Source organism: Taudactylus pleione, unplaced genomic scaffold (genome assembly GCF_031769625.1).
Source record: "Taudactylus pleione unplaced genomic scaffold, aTauple2 ptg000678l, whole genome shotgun sequence".
Taxonomy (NCBI): Eukaryota; Metazoa; Chordata; class Amphibia; order Anura; family Myobatrachidae; genus Taudactylus; species Taudactylus pleione.
The window spans coordinates 797,496-818,271 of NW_028285080.1; the positions used below are offsets into that span (position 1 = coordinate 797,496).

The 20,776-nt window shown below is 39.7% G+C and overlaps 1 protein-coding gene across 3 annotated transcripts in view; it reads left to right on the forward strand.

Annotated features, from left to right (window-relative positions):
• KHDRBS2 (KH RNA binding domain containing, signal transduction associated 2) overlaps window positions 1–20,776 on the forward strand; it is a 554,229-nt gene that overhangs the window by 345,199 nt on the left and 188,254 nt on the right. The gene's annotated exons all lie outside the window — the stretch shown is intronic.

Here is a 20,776-nt window from a genome sequence, read left to right on the forward strand (position 1 = left end):
TTATTAATTATATAAACTTTGTTTTGAGGCTTACCTGGTATAATAATACAGAGTTTTATCCCCTAAGTTGGATAAACTGACTGCAACTATTGTGTGTGTGGTCTGGATTGTAGAGGGGGATCCTTCAATTCTGAGTGATAGCCACAATGGTTGCTCCGCAATCACACATCACAAACATGCTGTATTTGCCTCACATATCATAGAGGTATGCCGGAAAATTGGCACTGTTGTGCTACTGAAATATACAGTACTATGGGCATTCGGAAAACGCAACCCAACATTGCGCAAAATTGAATCGACCAATGATGAATTGACAGAATATACATTAAAAAATAAGCTCTAAAATCTATTATGTAGAGATAGCATATTTATACTCATATGCTGAGCCATAGTCATCACAAGATGCATCCAGCTCTGCATCAATAGCATATGTGCCAATTTTGTGTCAGGTATACATACACTCATATACACCCAACCTAGTCATAAGCACAAGAGAAGATTGTTAGTATTCATTTTTAAACCACTATTAAGATTTATTTAAATCTATGCCTTCTATACAGTATAATGCTCTTTAAGGGCCATGTGAAGACCTGTACGACTGTGCTTTGTGGTGGCAAGTACTGTGTGGAAATTGTTTTTGCACAGCAAATAATAATGAAGTAAAGGAATGAGAATACCTTTGTCCATTTCATTTTTAGTTTAGTAGCACTAATGTACAGTATATTCTACTCTATAACACCAAGTATATAAACATAATAATTACCTATGTAAATGTATGATATTAAATATTGTATTATCTACATGCTCCAGTGAAGTAAATCCAGTCATCATTTTGTCTGTAATATTATTTATGCTTTGCATTCAGAAACACCTTAAAAAATAAGTTAAGTGATATAAATGGACATGACCTGTTTCCGAAATATATAGAAATGCACAAATATGAGGGAGCAAAATATATTTATTTCTAGAGATGTATGCAGACCCCCGTGTTTTTGTTTAGCTTCTAGATTATTGTGTTTTGGCTTCAGCAAGACCATGCTCAAGTGTTTTGATTCAGTTTCGGTTTCGGTTTTGGATTTTTAAAAATTTTTATAAAAAAGCTAAAATCATGTAACTTGAACTTGCTTTTGTTCATGTTATAACATCAATAGGAGTAATTTTGAGACAATTTTGACCACCTCACAGCACCTGAAGTCACGAGGGAGGGACTTAAATGCAATCCAAAATATGCGTAATATGGTTTTTAGATCCAAATTCCGAACTTTGTGAGAAGACCCGAGTCAGGACTCCATTGTACTTAGAACTCCAAAGTGATCCAAGCTGAGACTCCAAAGTTCAGGTGTGTTTGGTTTTCAGCAAAACCAAAATGCTCTAGTTCCAGTCAAGACATAAGTTCCCCTCACAGTTATAGTGACTGATATTTATGGTTCCTGATGCAGAAAATAAGTCCCCTCATGTTGCCTATCCTTAGCTCTTTCCTACCTACAGTAAGTGATATTCTATGTAATGGTCTCTTGCCCTATATATATATATATAGAGAAACACTTATGCAATTTCTCATTTTATACTAACTGCTTACAATTAAGTCCACTTGCCCTGTTATTAGATTCAGGCACAGATCAGTTTATATCCTAGTCCATAAACTAGATACACAGACTGTCATACACAGTGATTCCATCTGTTAGGTGAGGGACAAGTGAGACCCCTCATACCATGTCACAGCCATAACACATGCAATAATTGTAGTTATCTTTTTGCATCACAGATCCTGATGCAGTCTAGAATGCAAAATGGTTCCTGCACTGTGCGAACAGTAATAAATGTGCATATTTGCCTGTATGCAAAGAGGTCCCCTTTCTCTACTACAATGGGGCAACTGTGTGTATACACAAGTGCACATAACATAAAAGGCTGCCTTAAGGTGGGTACACACCTGATAGATATATCTGCAGATCGATGGTCGTTCATACACACTGAATGACCATCATCTGTGCTGCAGCGGGTCCCGGCGGCCGGGGGCATGTAGGGGGCGTGGCCTAATTATGGATTGTATGGCCACGCCCCCTTCGAAGAAAAAAAAGTTTGCAGTGCTGGGGAGGTGGGCGCTTTGTGCCCCTCAGCCCGGCGCACAGCCAATAGGGGGCGTAATCAGCATGATCGCTGCCCCCCTTTGGCATAGGAGACTGCTCTGGCTACTGCTTTAGCAGCCTCAGACAGTCTCTCAGTGCAGCCCAGCACAGCAGCGTGTGCTGGGCTGCTGTGGATGGGGAGCTGTGCCAGAGTCGGGTAAGTAGTACCCGCTTGCGGCTCCCCCCTCTCACTGCACCCCAGATCGCCCGTACTCACTTACCGATGGACAGATATGTCTGCACACATATCTGTTCACTGGCTGTGCACCACAGCCAATGCAATATGTCTGTGAACTACGTTGTTCACAGAATATCGTCTGTACACACTGGCCGACGAAGGCACGATGTATTGGCCGATCAATTGATCGGCCAATATATCGGCCAGTGTGTACCCAGCTTTAAACTCTACCCTTTTAACAACATCACCTAACACCGCAGGAAACATTAAACAAAAGGAAAATTATGGAGGGAGGCATCAGGGGCGCTAATTACAAGCAATTAAAAACAAGTAAATAAATGTATATACATTGCTTGCTTATCTTTCTTGTAATGAGTCTTCAGTTCAATCCTGGACTGCATTTAAGTCCTCAAAATAGTTTGAAATATGTATAAAAGAGAAAAAACATCATAAATATATTGTAATACATGGTCTAATCAACTGATTGAAGTAAAACACATGAGGTGTACATTATCCACCACCTTAAAAGATTGAAACATATCAACGGGAAAGTCCTTTGATTCCATAAACTCACAATAGCTTTTTTTTTTAAATAATATGTAAAGGGTATCTTTATTCTCCTATAGTCTTCTATCCTGATGTCTCTCTGTGGGACAGCAACCATGTAATCGATAGTGTACTACCACATTTAATGTTATAAACATACCAACTGTTTTACATGCAAAAAATGAAGGTCCTAAACAAATTAAAGCCTTGCAGATGAGGGCAGGATTCGGGCTGCACATATGGAATTGCCCATGCTCAGACTGGCTGGAGTTACCGCTTCCCTCTGGCTGTAGTTTGAATATTCATAGAGCAAACACACTCCCACCAATGTGTTTCAATTCTCCCAGATATCTTTGTCATGGTATGAGAAAATGAGTGCTCAATATGATACTTATACTTAAACCTCAATAACTTTCAGAGAGTATTCAATCACCAATTAAGCATGCAGCTAATACATGAACTTTAAATAACACATAACACAATAAGCTACATACAATATAAACACATAAAATACCCTGCTATTCCATAAAATCTAAAGCAAAAGAAAAAAAAACTAATAGATCATACTCACATTCCCTGCAGCATATATAGATACAATAGCGGCATTGTGGCATCACGGATATCTTAAGCTATTCAGTAATCGAATAACACCGAACAGTTATGAGGTGCATGACACATGAAATTGTGGAGTTCTTTACCATGAATCCCATTGACACTTGGAGCAAACTAATCCAGTAATTGAAACATTTCATCACCAGCCGCACGCATGGTGCTACACCTATCTCCTACATTGATGATGTTAATCAATTTTGTTTTTGTTATTGGTCAGCTTTAACTTGATGAATTGAGATGAAACAAAGTGCAGGTTATTTCTAGGAGTTTCCACAACAGTTTTCATGAAAATCAGTTCAGTATTTTCTGCACCAACTTCAAACAAACAGACAGACACAACATTCTTATTATATTAGTATAGATATTGCAATCCTTCAAACGGGCTCTCAAGACCCACTACTTCATCAAAGCCTTCCAGCTATCATTCTAACTCCATGATACATGCTCCTTCCTCCCCATCTACCCCATCTGTGTCACCCCTGTGTGTCTTCCCCTCCCTTTTAGAATGTAAGCTCCTACGAGCAGGGCCCTCTACCCTCTTGTGCTTCTCCGTACTTTAGTTTCTTCTACTTCTTACTCACCACTAGGGGCACCTAACACTTGGTTACTTAGGCTCTGTTGCTTATCTGGGTGTTATGGTCGCTAATGTAGCAATATATATTATCCATGTCCTGGTCCTGTATTGTATTGTTCTGTAAGTCGCTTGTCTACAACTTGTTTATGTACTTTGTAAGGCACTGTGGAACATTTGTGGCGCCATATAAATAAATGATAATAATAATAATAATAAATTCATGTGTTATAATAAATTATGACTGTGTTATTTTAAGTGTATGTGTTAGCTGCATGCAGTGGCATAAGTTCATACCAGGAGCCTGGAGATGAGATAGCTGCTGGTTAGTTAATTAGTTGGTCGTCACACCCTTGCTATATTCTGCTTGAGAATGCCTGAATATACTGTAGATAAGATACAGCCCAGCTACATCTCTTCAATCACAGATGAAGATATGGTTGAAATGTGTTTAACTCTGCATCAACCTCAGACTGTAGAAGTATAAGAACATTGACATCACATAATATTGAGCTGGAAGCAACCTATCTAATATGCTCAGCCTAGCCAGATGTTTTAAGAAGAGTCTGATATTTCCAATACAACAAAGGCCGGTGCTATCATAAAGCAGGATCTGATGAGGGTTTGTGGGAGCCCCATGGTGACTAACTTGTAGGGTCCCTACCAATCAAATTGTCAATATGATATACTGGCAAAGTTACTAAAAAGTAAAATGTGTAAATACTACCAGCATCACAAATGTGTTTTACAATATGCCACACAGATATCCCAGTTCACATATGCCACAAAGCACTCAATGCTGGTTATGTAGCTATGTGTGGGGTTACCACAGTATCCAAGGCCCCCAGGAAAAATGAATCAGCTGTCCTGTTGTTAAGGCTCTGCCATCAAGTGAACCTAGGCAGTTGCATAAAAAGCCAATGGTTAGGAGGTGCATGAGTATCATTCATCCATTGTTTTTTTGTCCTTGTGGCTCACAGAGTCCATGCCTCTTACATTAGTTGTCCATCAGCTGTCTTGTGAAGCTGGCTTCTACTCCTCCATGCAATTGTTATACTGAGAGTGTGGCACTTGACGTCACCACCAAGAGCCACACTTCCAGTCCCGGAAGGAGAAGATGCCATCCCCACCTCCCACCTGTTAAAGTTGAGCAGCAGTTTTGTAAGAGCAGTTTCCAACAGGACGGGTGCTCAGAAGGACAATCCACAAGCTTTAAAACAATGAAGAGATCAGTGTTGTTTGTTAATTTTTCTTTATAAATTTGTTACCCTGTGTATAAGTTATGATGCTGTTATATATATTTAGATTAAGGGCATTTAAATTAAACAGACATGCTATAAAGCTAAAATGTTATATTTTTTAATAAAATTATTGCAGTTAAGTGATTGCTTGCAGATTGGGGTGACGTTTGTATTCCTACCTATGGAATGTTTTAGAATAAATCATTTCACAAAATTAGACTCTTTTGTGAAGTGCGGGAATAAGTCATAGTGATATAAATCTGGTATTATTTGATTAAATTCTAAATTATATTTAGTGGAATCTGAACAGCTGGAAAGCATATTGATTAAATAAAACTGATTAGATATTATGCCAGAAGCACTTAAATAAAGAGCTAAGGCTCAGCTGACAAGCATCTGGTGATACTTGAGAAATCCAATTGTCTTTCTACTGTAATTGCAGATTTTATTACAGAAACCTATCAGAGTTGTAGCTGAGCACAGTATTGTTGGTGAAGGCTACTAACCAAAAACACTTTTCTGCTGTTACATGTAAATTCAGAATGGACAGTCTTAGTTTTCAAACACGGTCGGCCAGGAGAAAAATGGAAGTCATATAAAATAATTAATCCAAATTTTAATTAAAGCTTCCTGTTAAATATTCAAGCCGACAGAACATTAAGTTGATTGTGCTGGCAGAGATGGTTTTATGGCAAGAACAGCAATAAAGTTATGCACATGTTGTGGCTTCTTATTTCTTTCATTTAATCATTAAGTTGCTACTGGCATATTTTATTTTTTGCTAGGAAATGTAGTTTTTTTAATTGCCACAAAATGTCTTACAAGGCTTGGATAAAAGCAAACAATGTCTAATGTTTTAACAATAAAATAATGTAGTGTGCAGTAGCTAATTGCTATTCAATTAATGTTATTGTATTGCTAAGCATATAATCTATTTGGAATAGGTATGTAATCCCAGCAGTCAAGATGCATGCTGTCAATATACCGAAAGTGGCATCCCATTCTCAGGATCCCGACAAGGGTCGGATAAGTATACTTACCCTCCCCCTTCTCCTCCTAACCCTCTGTTTCTACATGCTGATACTAACCCTCCCCCTCACCCCATCCTAACCCTCCCTGTTAGTGCCCAAACCTAACCCTCCCCCCTTGGTGCCTAAACCTACCACCCCCCTTACTTCCTAAACCTAACCCCCCCAGTGGTGTCTAACCCTAACCCACCCCCAGGGGTACCTAACCTTAACCTCCCCATCTCCTAGCCTAACCCCCCCATGATGCCTAAACCTAACCCTCCCCCCCCGCGGCTAAGTCCTAACCAGACGTGCTATACTTACATTCGGCATCCTGGCTGTCTGAATTCCAACATCAGGATATCACCTTCTGATGGTATTCTAGAATGGTAGTGGCATTCCGGCGCTGTGATTTCTTCAGCTGGGATGCAGCTCGTCTGTATTTTAACTCCATCCCAATCTATATCATATCTGAATCATACCTTCTGTAGAAACCGGGGTTGCCATCCCTGGAGAAATGTGTCAAGGATGGAGATTCTGATCAGCTCAAGCCCTCCAGATTACTCTGCATACAGATCCACTTGACATCTGCATTTCGTATTGGTCAGGAAGGAGGCAGCAAAACACGGAGTGTTTTGCTAAGTGTTAGACCACTAGAGACATCAGTGGCCCCGTCGCTATTCATTTCACTCACTGTGTCTATCAGTGGCTACACCATACTGCACAGCAAATTTACAACTTGTTTGCACTCCCACTGACGAGCGGTTGAGAGCAAGTCTGCATAAGACATCAATCAGTGAGTACACTATACAAACCACCTATCCCAGACTGTATATCTATGTCCGAATCTACGGCATAATGGGTGGCTTGAGTTCAATACCTTGAAGTGCATACATTGACGGCTATTTGGGGACAATTATGCTCATGTGTGCATTTATTAAAGAACAGGCACATAATTATCATTCACCATTCCAAATATATGTTACTATCTGGTTACATTATTGAGCTATTGTATCCTTTACAGAAAGGAATCTGGGAAACAACCAACTATAGATCTTGAACAGACCATAGCACTGTATTGTATCACCTTTTTATAAATTTTTATGTTTTATTTTATACTGTTTGATATATGCAATTATATTATATATTAAATTTACTTTCATTATAATTTGTGTGGTTATTCAAACCAGTGCTCCACCTCTATATTTGTTCCACATAGTAGTAGTGCCCCATATAACGCATTATTCCACACAAAAGTAGTGCCCCTTACACATTATGCCACACAGTAATGTCCCTTCCACATTATGACCCCCCAGCAACTCACCTCCCCGTGTCCCTCCAGCAGCATCTCATCTCCACCTGTGTGCCATCAGCAGCCAGCAGGTGTGGATTTGATGCCAGGCTACCAGCTAATTACAGCTGGCACACCGGCAGGCAGCAGCAGACATAGACTGACAACAGCAATGCAATTTGAATCTGTTGCTGGTTTTCTTCCAATTGGATCTCACCGACCAGCAGCCAATCAGGATCTGCCACTAGTGATTGGCTGCCAGTCCATGGTGCTGTCTTTCCAGGTCTGCCTGCTGGTGCACAAGCTGTAATAATTTGGCAGGCTGGAACCAAATCAACACTGCTGACATTCGGGGCCCCCTCAGTGGCCCTGACCTGACCAACCCACCTTGTGTGTGTAGCTGGGTGCAGGGAGAGCGGAAGGCCACAGAGGTAGCTTGGGTGCCATAGTAGCCGCACCCCTTGCACCCACAGTAGTTACGCCACTATTTGCATGCATGTTAGCAAACAGTGGGGTCCTTTTCAGGATCAATGGAATGGGGTTATAGGCGAGGACAATGTAAACAAATAAAGGCTGCACGTGTACTTCAGGGTCCAGTCTTCAACCATGGCAACACTGGGTATCCCAGCTAGTACAAACATAAGGTGGTTAAGGCCCTCATTCAGAGCCGTATGCTCTGAGCAGAGCGTACGCTCTGAATGAGGGCCGCCCTCCATAATTATGGAGCGTCCTCCTGGATGCTCGTATAGCTGTGGGTCACCACCCACAGCCTATACGAGCGTGCAGTTTGATGGCCGCGATGGTCGTGACCATCGCGACCATCAAAACTGCGAGCCGGAGCCTGCGGTTGAGGTTTTCAACCGCAAGGCCCGGAGTGATTTTGGCTCTATCAGAGCCAAAATCACTCCCACTGACATCACTAGTGATGTCAGTGGGCCGGCTTCTGACGGTAGGCGTTTCCTTGGGAACGCCCCCGTCAGGGAGGCACGCCCACCAAAGGGGGCGTGCAGTCAATCAACATCGACAGCACACCCCCTTTGATCAGACACAACGAGCGAAGGACTTTCCTTCGCTCGTCGCGTCTGGCGCATGCGCACGACGGAGCTCCCTCCATCGTGCGCATGCTCAGTGCAGACCATCGACCCACTTGCGAGCGGACAGCCGCTCGTGAGTGGGTCTGAATCAGGCCCTAAGTAGACTGTCAGGATTTGAGATGCTTTTAGTGAGTGTCTCATAGCCATGGATGGCAAGGTGGTCACTCATTAGAATATTTTCGCAATTATTTTCCATGAGAAATTGCAACTGAGATTGCATTTGCATGCAGATCTGAATCAGGCCCATAGAAGAGGCACACATCATTTGACTTTTCTGCAAGTCCTATCATTTCACTTCTGCTCACAGTCCAGGGCAGTGTCTGGCGTTTCAGTATGACAGAAAAGCTACACATTTGTTTTCAGCAACCAAGTGGTTTCTGGGAAACAGGAATCCCACTAAAGAGGCCCCAATAAGAAATAGTAGCTGGATCCAGTCAATGGTTCGTTGGTCATGACTGTGTTTGTACATAAAGGTTAAAACATGCTTGTATTCTAAAGGTGCACATCCACTAGCAGACTGTGAAACAACTGCACAATTACAATGTCCTAACCATGCAGTCGTTTCACAGTCTGTGCTGTGCCTACACTGAACGATGTTGTTCAGTGTAGGCACCCTCCCTCATCCCCGAACATGGACAATCTGCCGTTATTGGCAGAATGACCAGCATGTTTGGGCGATGATAGATGTCAAAAACGATCAGCGGGCGCGCATCGCTGGTAATTTTTTACATTAAACTGCCCAATTTGTGCTCAATTAACAAGCAATTGAATGATAATGATGTTGTTATTGTTCAATCGCTCTATTTAATCAGGTAGTGGATACCCGCCTTAAGATTAGTTCTTACATTAATCTATCTTGAATCATCATCAATCTTAATAGTACAGTATTTATGTACTCCATATTAGCTTTATATTTTGGGTACTATCCATTTATGTTGGATCACTGTTTTTTTAGGATTTAGCTGTACCTCATAAATTGATAATATAATAATTTTAATTTTCAACAGTTTAATACAAGCATCAGGTATGACAAGTTAAAGTATGTTCTTTGTAATTATTTTATGTATTTTATAAATTTTTATTGAGAAAAGATTGACTATAGAAATCAGAGCATCCTATACCCCCAGGCAAGTATTTTCCCATGTAATTCATTCTAAAGGACAGAAAAAGGTTGATGTGTCTAATCAATTTATATTCTTCAGATACTAATTCAAAGTATGGTACCAGCTAATTATTCCACTGTGCAAATCCCACGATTATGTCTGAGTTCAATTAACATTATTGTCACAATTAGTTCACTAAATGTTCTATTGCTGAAGGGAAATGTTAAAACATGGTCTGCTGTAATCATGCTAAATGGCTTCTAAAGATTTGTTGCACTGATTACAATATGGTAAAAATAAAAAAATGACCAATATGTCATTATTATTATTATTATTATTATTATTATTATTATTATTATTATTATTATTTTAGTAGTAGTAATAATAATAATAATAATAATAATAATAATAATAATAATAATAATAATATAAGTAATATTATGAAGTGCTTTTAAATGTGGAGAAAATTAAACAATAGCTACAGTACATTAATATAACTTGAGACAACTGGTATGAGAAAATGTTTGCAAAATTTGGAGTTTAAAAGGAACAATCATATGGTCTCATACTAATTACCTTTACATCCGATTCTATTAAGAATAGTAGCTGCATTTTAAGACTAAGTGACAGTGTGTGGAAATTATATGAATGTGATATACTAGACAAGAAATACTAATATTATAGAGAGCTAGCATCTATTGGATTTTTAATATTCACTTTGAGTAATTATACCTAATTGCACTTTTTTACTTTATATTATACAAGCATTTTGAAAATTGATAATAAAAGCTATATTTTAAATAATGATATATAGAATCTCTAGTGGATCATTACTTTAGGAAAAATTATCAGTCCATGAGTGTCCTATGAAAGAATAACATTTTCTGTTGTTGCTTTCTATGAGTACATGATTGCAAGACTTGCAGTTTAATCAGGAATAATTAGGTCTTTAATGAAAAAACACAAGTGTGCTTGTTAAGATAATGGATCAATAAATCCTACTAAAGTTTAAACCCATAAGAATTCCTAAAATTTGGCCAAAAGAACACATTTATGAACTGACCCAAATTTAGATAACTATTGATGAAGAAAATTTAATCAAACTAATCACAATTGAATCAAACTAATCACATTCAAGTAAATAAAAACATATTGCAATAACTGTCACCAACACATGACCATAACTGTATAAAAAGTAGCATGTGAGACAGTTTTATGTTTTTATGAGAAGATACACCCCTTGGTGTCTTTCTAAATTAATCTTAACTCTACACTGTGAATAGTTTTGTGATACACTAGCATTACTATTTAAATTACTCATTCTGAGGCCTATTCATCATTGCCTATAGCCCTGTGATATATGTGGAAATATTTCAAGTTTTTCACAAATTGAAGTATTTGCACTATTCATCTTCTTATTAACACACATTGGGGTAGATGTATGATAGCGGCACTTAACGTGCCACTATACCGCTTCCTGCTTCGCCTCTTTACTGAGGCGAAGCAGGAAGCACTACCAATGAGATGTAAGAACATCTCATCGGCCGGAGAGCGGGAGCGTTAGAGACAGCAGCGCATCAGCCTAGTGCTGATGCGCTGTGTCTCTGTCCCGGCCGGCTCCACTGAGCATTTGCAGGATCTTGCAAGTATCGCGAGATCCCCGCGTGGAGCCCTGGAGCCGGCAGTAGCCCCAGCAGGGACAGCGATAACGACAGCTACAGCCAGCTGAACGGTCAGACGATCTGACCGTTCGTACATAGCCCAGGCTATCTTGTAGATAGCAGCGCCGATAATGACACAGGCGCATAGCACCCCTGTCATTTACCGCCCAGATCCCCTATCATACATCGGGGAGAAGCGGTATCAGCGCACATAACGTGCGCTGATACCGTTTCTGGGCTTCATACATCTTCCCCAATATATATTACGGATATCTTATAAAAGTTGTCCAAATTGAAGTGTCACACTAATATAGGGACATATAAAAAGTGTAATTCATCAAATTCTGAAAAAACAAAATTTTAGAAACATGGCAATGTTATCAACCACCATCTAAGGATGGAGTACAGAGCCCAGTTAAGCATGAAAAGCTGCCCTTTATTTGACAGGTTGTGGGGGCAGAGAGTGAGTTTATTGCTTTTGCTCCTCCTATTCTCCAGGGTATAAACAAAGCAGAATCATTGAACTTGCATGAGCACAGGCCCAGACATTTAATTTTAAAGTAAGTCATTGCAATATTATTCAAGGTTGTGTTTTCATTAACATGGTTATTTAAACAGTACAGATGTAAACACATACACCTAGCCTTAAGTCACACCAAATAGCCCCGTTTGGAAAGCTATGCATCCTGCTAGAGACTTTATAACAAAATACTGTATGCATCACTAATGCAACAAAAGTTCAATGTACAGGTACCCTGAATACTGTAACTGTCATTTCATGTAGCTTCAGTTTGTGGCTCAGTCGCTAATCATGTTCGGAAAAATCCCCTTGGAGTGCTGCCATAATACTGTCTATGGATGGGTCAACTTGTATTACCCCTGGATGTACACCCAGGTGCCTGCTTTGAATAGAGGGAGTGTCGGTCTAAAACTATGGATATGTGAGTGATTCTTGCTTGGATTACATGGCAGGGCAGCCCTCTCTCTTTTTTAACCTTATCAGCTTCATGTGGATTCTGTGCTTGGAGGCACATTGTTTTTATATAGCACATTTTTTGATGTTTAAACTATTTGTGAAGAGAATTGCTAATATGCTATAAGACTTTTTTATAGTTATCCTGTTTATATTTTTTTACAGTTTTATTGACATGATTATTATATCCAGTGGCGGCTCCAGAGGAGGGGCTGCAGTGCTGTCCAAAATTCAAGTAGGTGAACCACACCAGCTGCCATTTCCAGTGCTGCCATACATAAATGGCTGGGATCTCACTGGCAGTTGATGTGGCTCCCCTATTTGAATTTTGTACTGCGCTGCAGCCCCACTCCTGGAGCCACCACTGATTATATCTGTTACCCTTGTAGGAATTTAGAAGGATTTAATTCCCTGGCAACTATCTATAATACACAAGGTTGCTTACGGTGTCTGTCCCCTGTCTCTATACATGTCTGTGTCCCAGAGCCTTGGTGATACAGGGGGCTTTTCCCCTGTTACTCTGCCACTAGGGGAAATTTTAAGTTTTTCTGATTCGGATGCCGATGCAGTTTTGATTAAGCATACCTTAAAAGAGACAGCCAGTATAGAGTCACTAGAGGAAATCTACCAGGCATTGCTAAAGCTCAAAAAAAGGGAAACAGATTTCTTTTCTCCATGGAATTACTCTTTCAGATTACTTTAGAGATCGCATGATCCCGAGAGGATTCCGCATCAGGAATGTTCTCACTATAAGAAGGAACAATGCTGAGTTCTGCTGCCATTGGGTGGTGGTTCTCAACAAATGTTCTTTTGACTTAATATTGTTAGTGGTGGAGGAGTCCTCAAGGGAGCTTGCTGGAATTAAACAAAAAATTGTAGATTTGGAAACTAACTCCAAACAGATTTTACAGAGTGATAGCAACACTGATTGGATGGAAAAATTATCCTTGAATGTAGAGAACTATAAAAAGGAATTCATCAAGTTTAAAAAGAATAAACTGGCAATTGTGATAAGGGAATATCAAGACCAGATGGTCTATGCTTGGGCAACGGGCAAACAACCTGTTTATAAACCACATAATGTAATTAGGCCAGGGAGAAAAGCAATTGAGATCACCATGGAAGTGGATTCATCTCCTGTTGACACCACCTCTCAAAGTGACAGTGATGCTGTTATACCCCCATCTACATCCAAGCCCCCTTTAGGCACAATTACCCACGCTCAAGGCGTGGTAGGATAAGAACTTATACACACCAGGGTGGCCAAGGGAAGAGGAAAACATGTCTACAAAAAACAGACCTAGATGTGAATCTCTCCTTACATGTATTAACTGAAGTGGAAAGATCTCTTTTAAATAAGGGTCTATCATTGGTCCCTGCGTCTAAATTTAATGAATTCGATTGAAAGATCAATTTGTGGAAACATCAATGTAATTTGAGGCTGAAGGATTTGTTGATAATCATCCAGTCATGGAGGATACAATATCTCAATCACATCCTTTCAAACCCAAGATTGTTGGATTCTTCAGTTATCTCTGGTGCCAAGGATACAATTAATCATCATCATAATTTATCCAGGGATGAATTCCAAGCCTTAAAAAAACCAGGGCTCCTGTAACTCCCTTGTAATATGATCAGCTGACAAGGCGGGTGCTATCATCCTTTAGGACTTGGACACATATAAAAATTAAACCTACAGACATCTCAGTGATTGTAAAGTATATAAAAAAATTTTAGGGTGACCCTACGGCCTCCTTCAATCGACAGCATTTTATCAGAGGTGGTTGAAAATGGCATCATAGATATCCAGACTAAGAAAGCATTGTTTGTCGATTTTCCAATAGCTCTGATGATGTACATGTTGCCCAAGATCCACAAGGACTTGGCCAACTCACCCAGCTGCCCAATCATTGCGGCACAGGATTCTTTGTTTTCCATCATTTCAGAGTACTTGGACTTTTTTATGCAGCCAGTAATCCAACCCACTAACACCTTTTTAAAAGACACCACAGATTTATTACAGAATTTTCAAGCTCTCCTGGAAGATACCCTGTTCTGCTGTATTGATGATGTAAGTCTATATACGAATATCCTCCATGATCAGGGGATATGGGCTGTAAAAAGTTTGTTTTATGGAATTCCACTATATAAAGGTCCAGAAATTTCTTTATATTTTCTTCTTTTGGAGATGACCCTGAAAAATAACTATTTTTATTTTGATGGTTTGTACTACCTCCAACTTCAGGGATGTGCCATGGGGCCCCAGCATTCACCATCTCTTATATGTATAAGGTTGAACAGAGACTGTTTCTGGATAATGATACATTTTCCAACAAGCTTATCTTCTTTTCTAGGTATATAGATGACATACAATTATTATGGTGTGGAGAATTGAATGAATTTGACTCTCAAATGGAAATCACCAATTCTATGGATGAAGCCATCAAATTTACCTATACCTGTAGCAGGATGTTTGTTAACTTTCTTGATGTCTGTATTTACAGATGTGGGAATAGCCTGGGTACTAGTTTGTACACAAAACCAACAGACTTGAATACTTTGTTAGATGCCAGTAGTTTCCACCCTGTGGCAATGAAAAAAGGCCTGCCATTCTCCCAGTTCCTCAGAGCTAGAAGGATTACCAGCAATGATGTGGAGCTAGGGGTGCAAATACAAGTAATGTTTGATAAATTTCTGATGCATGGTTATTCAGCTGCTGAACTAAATGTTGCCAAAGACAAAGTATTGGCATTACCAAGGAGTGTATGTCTTGAAAAGAAGAAGCAGGAGTCTAAGCCGATTTTCCCCTTTGTGACCAACTTTTCCACAGCCAGTGCAATAGTGAGTAAAAACTCCAAAAAATTGTGGCCACTTCTCAGCTTGGACCCTAATATCCCCACCCTTAATAAAACACATCTGCTTAATTGCTTTAAGATATAAAAGTGAATCCACCTGCGTTTTGTGAATCCGGACAGATCCAAGTCATTGTTCTATTCTCCTGAGGAGGTCGGGATAAATCAGAGTTGCGGTTCTGATCTTCCAGCGGTTTGGAATTTGGATTTCAGATTATGGATTGCAAAAATGACATGATTTTAGCTGTTTTTAAAAACTTTTTGTATTGAAAAAAAAATGCAGATTCAAAGATTAATCCACTCCAAAAACAAAATAGATAGATAGATAGATAGATAGATAGATAGATAGATAGATAGATAGATAGATAGATAGATAGATATGCAAAGAAGTTGGTCCCAGAGCTATTCAATTCAGCTCGCTGTTTAGTCTGATACTTAAAAGTTAAATCAGAGAATACTGGTTCTTGCAACTTAACCTGGGTGTTTAGTCATGAGAACTGACATTCTCCAACTGAAGTGCCAGCCACAAGGCTGTTAGCTCCACGATAAGCTGGAAAACAGCCTTGCATACGGCACTTTAGTCGTATTTCTCCTCGCACCCTCAGAATGGTGCAAGAAGAAATCATTTAGTCACCCCTTACAGCACAGTCACTTGAATATCTCTGGAACCAACTTCATTGAACTATTTAACTCCTGCTGAATTGCTCCCATAGTGATTAATTTTTTGTGTTTACTTAGTCATGTAATCACACCTCTTTCACTTAAATGTATAATTCAGCAGATGTGGTTGAAATTGAAATAAATTGAAAACTGGAGGATATATTATAGAGCCCCGAAGGGGACATGATAGCACATGTTCTACTTTCTTTCTTCCATGTACTATTATTCTCATTCATAAATCAACCTTGTGCACTGTAATGCCATCTATGCATAGCGATTAGTCATTAGTGAGTATCTATGTTTCCTTTATTTAAATATAAAAAATGTAATGGAAGAGGCACAGATTTAAAAAAAATGATTTGCCTGTCTTACTTTTATTAGGTTTCCAGGTCTATTAGCACATTGGACCCATCATTAGGATATCTATAATTATTTTTAAAAGACCTTTTAATTGTCAGTTGTTTGTGTTGAAAAATAGCTGTACTGTATCTTTGTTTTAAAAGCGGGGTGTCTAGACATTTAATTTTGTTGCTTGTCCATGATGATTCTTTGATCACTTGATTTAAAGTAAGTAACAAACAATTGAAGAAAAAGAAATTAAAAAAGCCATGACCAACATTTATATATTACTGTTTATACATATATTTACAGGTGATGATAGTAGAAACATTGACAGTTTTGCTCACAGAAGTAATAGGTGCTCTCAATACTCCAGATGCTGCCTACTGCATTCTAGAATAATATCTATAATAAATTAACACTATGCTGCTGTATGGCTGTAAAGATACATAGCACTCCAATAAAGTCAGATTTCTCTTATCTGAGAATATTTGTAAGAATATACTATATTTAAATGACTTGCACAGGTATTGTATTATCCAGTTCAACTCAAGGAGTTCAGTTCTTTTTCATCTCTGAATTATCTCTGTGTATCACAATATAGTAGTATTTGTTCAAACCATAGCAGAAATCTTATGTGTGCCTTATAATCATTTGCATAATGAGATTGATGCAGAGCTGACAACAATTTACTTTGCAGAGTGTATCTTGCAAAATTTTCTTTCGGCACATGCTCCATAAGCAAGCATATTCAACTATTGGTGATACAGAGATGTATGCAATGTACATGTGTAAAAAACTAGTATTACTTACAGATGTGAAGATTGTTTCAGTAAACGTATGAAAATTGAGTTCATTTATTTGAGTAAATCCGTCTTCTGTAGATTAACAATTTAGCTTTTAATCCAACAAACTGTCACACGGTTACAATACAATTGTTATGACTTTCATCCTCCCAGCAGCCGACTGAATAGCAATAAAATTGTGATAGCTTGCTGTTTTGCTGCTCGTGTCTTACTACCTGGGGGAAAGAAGCAGGAAAGCCTATACAGAGATACTCTTGGTTTTCTTGTGATAAAAAACAAACTCACCTGTAATTATTATGTCTGTGGGTTGGACATTAGGACCCCAACAAGCAGAGAGGGGCTATTTGTTAGTAAGAGCTGGAAAAGCTAGAATTAATTTTGTTGTTTTGTTACTGTATTTATTTCATTTTCTATTATTATTTGGTGGAAGTGAAGGGGATATAAATATTGACCTTTGTTTGAGCCTAATAAATCTTATTCTTGCAGCCTAAATAGTGTAAATAAAATTCAGATAAGTACTCTAACTTTGCCCTTTTATTTTAAAACTCACAATGGTATAGAACTGTACACTAGTGATTCACTACCGTGTTTCCCCGATAATAAGACCTACCCTGAAAATAAGCCCTACCCTTACTTTTGTAGCCCGGTCTAAAATAAGCCCTACCCTGAAAATAAGACCTACCTTAATCTCTTTTTGAGCAGAGACCAGCGTTCCCAGTCATGCAGTGCGCTGGTGATGTCATGACGTCACCCGCGCGCTGAGGATCCTGTGCGGCTGCGCCTGCTGGATCATGTTAGATCCTGTCAGCGCGCAAGTGAGAAGGACATCCTGGACGGCGGCGACGCAGGTAAGTACCGTACTGTACTGGTGGGGGATCAATTACAGGGGGGCTTGCACTGCAATAAGGGGGCCTGCATAAAGGACACTGCTACAGAGGGGGGCCTGCATAAGGGGCACTTCTACACAAGGGAGGCTGCATAAGGGGCACTGCTACAGGGGGGCCTGCATAAGGGGCACTGCTACAGGGGGGCCTGCATAAGGGGCACTGCTACAGGGGGGGCCTGCATAAGGGGCACTGCTACAGGGGGGCCTGCATAAGGGGCACTGCTGTCAATATTAGTTAAAATAAGACCTACCCCGAAAATAAGCCCTATGGTGTTTTTTGGAACCAAAAAAAAAATAAGGCAGTGTCTTATTATCAGGGAAACACGGTATGCTTCATGTCACTGGAGAATGCCAAAAGTACTCAGTTCTGAATGTACTTTTATTAAAATGAAGGGATCAGAAAGTGTTGCTAAACAAAAAGACAACACTGGTAGGATTTTAAAAAAATAGCAAAAGAATATAAGGACATTTAAAAAAATATCACACCATCAAATGTAATTTTATATTGTAAGCTCTGGGTTTACATTAGACATAATTTGAATATTTCAAACAATAAAATTTACAGGATAAGAAGTATATTCATGAAGGTATCTTGTTTTGCATAATTCAGTAAATGTACTTGCAAAATACTCAGCATTGGAATTTGAAGCTAGCTATGATACTGGTAGTGCAATGTAGTGTGACATTTTGGAGCGAGAGTTAGAATGTATCTGAAATGTGTCACAGTAAAAGGCCAGAAAAATGTAAAAGTAATTGTATTGTGTTTTCACTGCTCTGCTTTCACCAATGAAGCTGGGGACATAAACTCTAATTGCTTTGGACAGTCGAAGCTGTCAATCTGCAAGAGCATGTAGGAAGCAGCCTTGGCTACATCAGTAACCTAATTACAGAAAGCCTGGCTCTTCACCAATATTTTAACACTTGATTTATTTCCTGTTCAAGTTGCTCAATAGAGCTAGAGTTAATTGGTTTTCTCAATGAGTGTTAAAATATAAGGAGCTGGCTTCATTAAAGGAAAGCTTCAGTTATTAAGCTTCACTGGTTTTAAAGTCCATTTACAGGTTATCAAAATTAGCAGAGTAGGCATGATGTAGAAATCATCAAATGTGAAAAGGCTGCTTGCTGTAATATGATATTATGGTGGTGCAGAAGAATAGATAATTGCTCATTTCCTTCTTGAGGAATACACACATGATTTATTCATTACAGGTGTGATTTTTGAAATGTATTATTACACTGCACATTAAACATAAAAATATATTGGTTATATGATGCCAGCAAATTCCATGAATATGTATATAATTACACCTAAGGATAGAGTAGAGATGTGACAGTGTTAATAGTACATGCTAAAGTCACATTATCTTATTTATACACAATGGCCTGATCCTGAGTCACACATACAGTAGACCAACATGAAACACAGGTTTTGAGTTTCAGCAAACTGTGCATCTGCTGTAGAGAATATTCTGTTTGGATGGATCTTGCCCGTTTTCCTGTCAAATGGTTATTTCTTGGTGGCAACTGGGAGTCATATGGGAGGGTCATGGGCCTGTTGCTAAAGTTAAACCACATTAGGAGTCATACTAAGTGGATGCATATTACATATTGATCTCTTGCACAGCATGATGATCAATCCTCTCTGCTGCTGATGAATTGTGCACTTATAGAGATCAGCCAAGTAGAGCTTAGGGGGACTCAGTTACCCCCATCGCACTTTTGTCCCTGGCACATGCGCTCCAGAATACTGTTCAAAAGGCACTCCACATGATCCCAGCAGTAATGTCAGCAGTGACAGGCCCCTACATCTCTGCCTGGGAGGCCAGATAGCCAGTGGAAATGTTCTGCACAAAGCTGAATTTAAGCTTATATTGGGTGTAAGGTTACTTGAACATCTAATTTACAGTACTTCCTACATAATGCTGCTATTTTTCAACCATACACATCTTGAGATGCTTTCTCTCAACATACTGTATGCCTGTAAACATGGTTTATTCCTCATATCATTTGCTGTGTAGTGTATTTTCAGAGCACAAATGTGTATATTTCCAGTGAGTCCTTTAAAGGTGCCTACACACATAGCGATTTTTTACCCGATTTGGGCGATTTCGATGAATCATGATGACAAATCGTGTAAAATATGGCCAAATCGTGAGTTTCCACTCACAATCACGATTCCAATGCGCGTCCCCGCTCGTCGTACATTGCATCTTCAGATCGGCTGTGCTGTAGGGCAGATTTGCCAATCTCTGACACGATATGGTGCCGATCATGAGTACTATTTTACTCACGATGTATCTCACGATTCATCGTACGTTGCGGAATTTGAAACGCCTATCTGCCATCTTGTGCAGCATCGTGGATAGAAGGAGAATGAAGCACGATTGGGAGTCTGCACACTGAAGTCTGGATTGCAGAACTTTGGTGAGTATTGGTAATGTATTAATGCAACCCCAGTGCCCACCAATGTGTGCCACCCACCTATAAATGCATGACCCAGCCACTGCCCGCCAGAATGAGGCAGGCAGTGGCTGGGTCATGCATTAACATCCCATGCCCACCAATGTGCATCACCCACCTACCCACCAATATGTGCCACCCACCTATAAATGCATGACCCAGCCACCATCCACTGGAATGAGGCGGGCGGTGGTTGGGTCATGCATTAACCTCCCATGCCCACCAATGTGCGCCACCCACCTACCCACCAATGTGTGCCACCCACCTATAAATGCATGACCCAGCCATGCCCACCGGAATGAGGTGGGCAGTGACTGGGTTATGCATTAACATCCCATGCCCACCAATGTGCACCACCTACCTACCC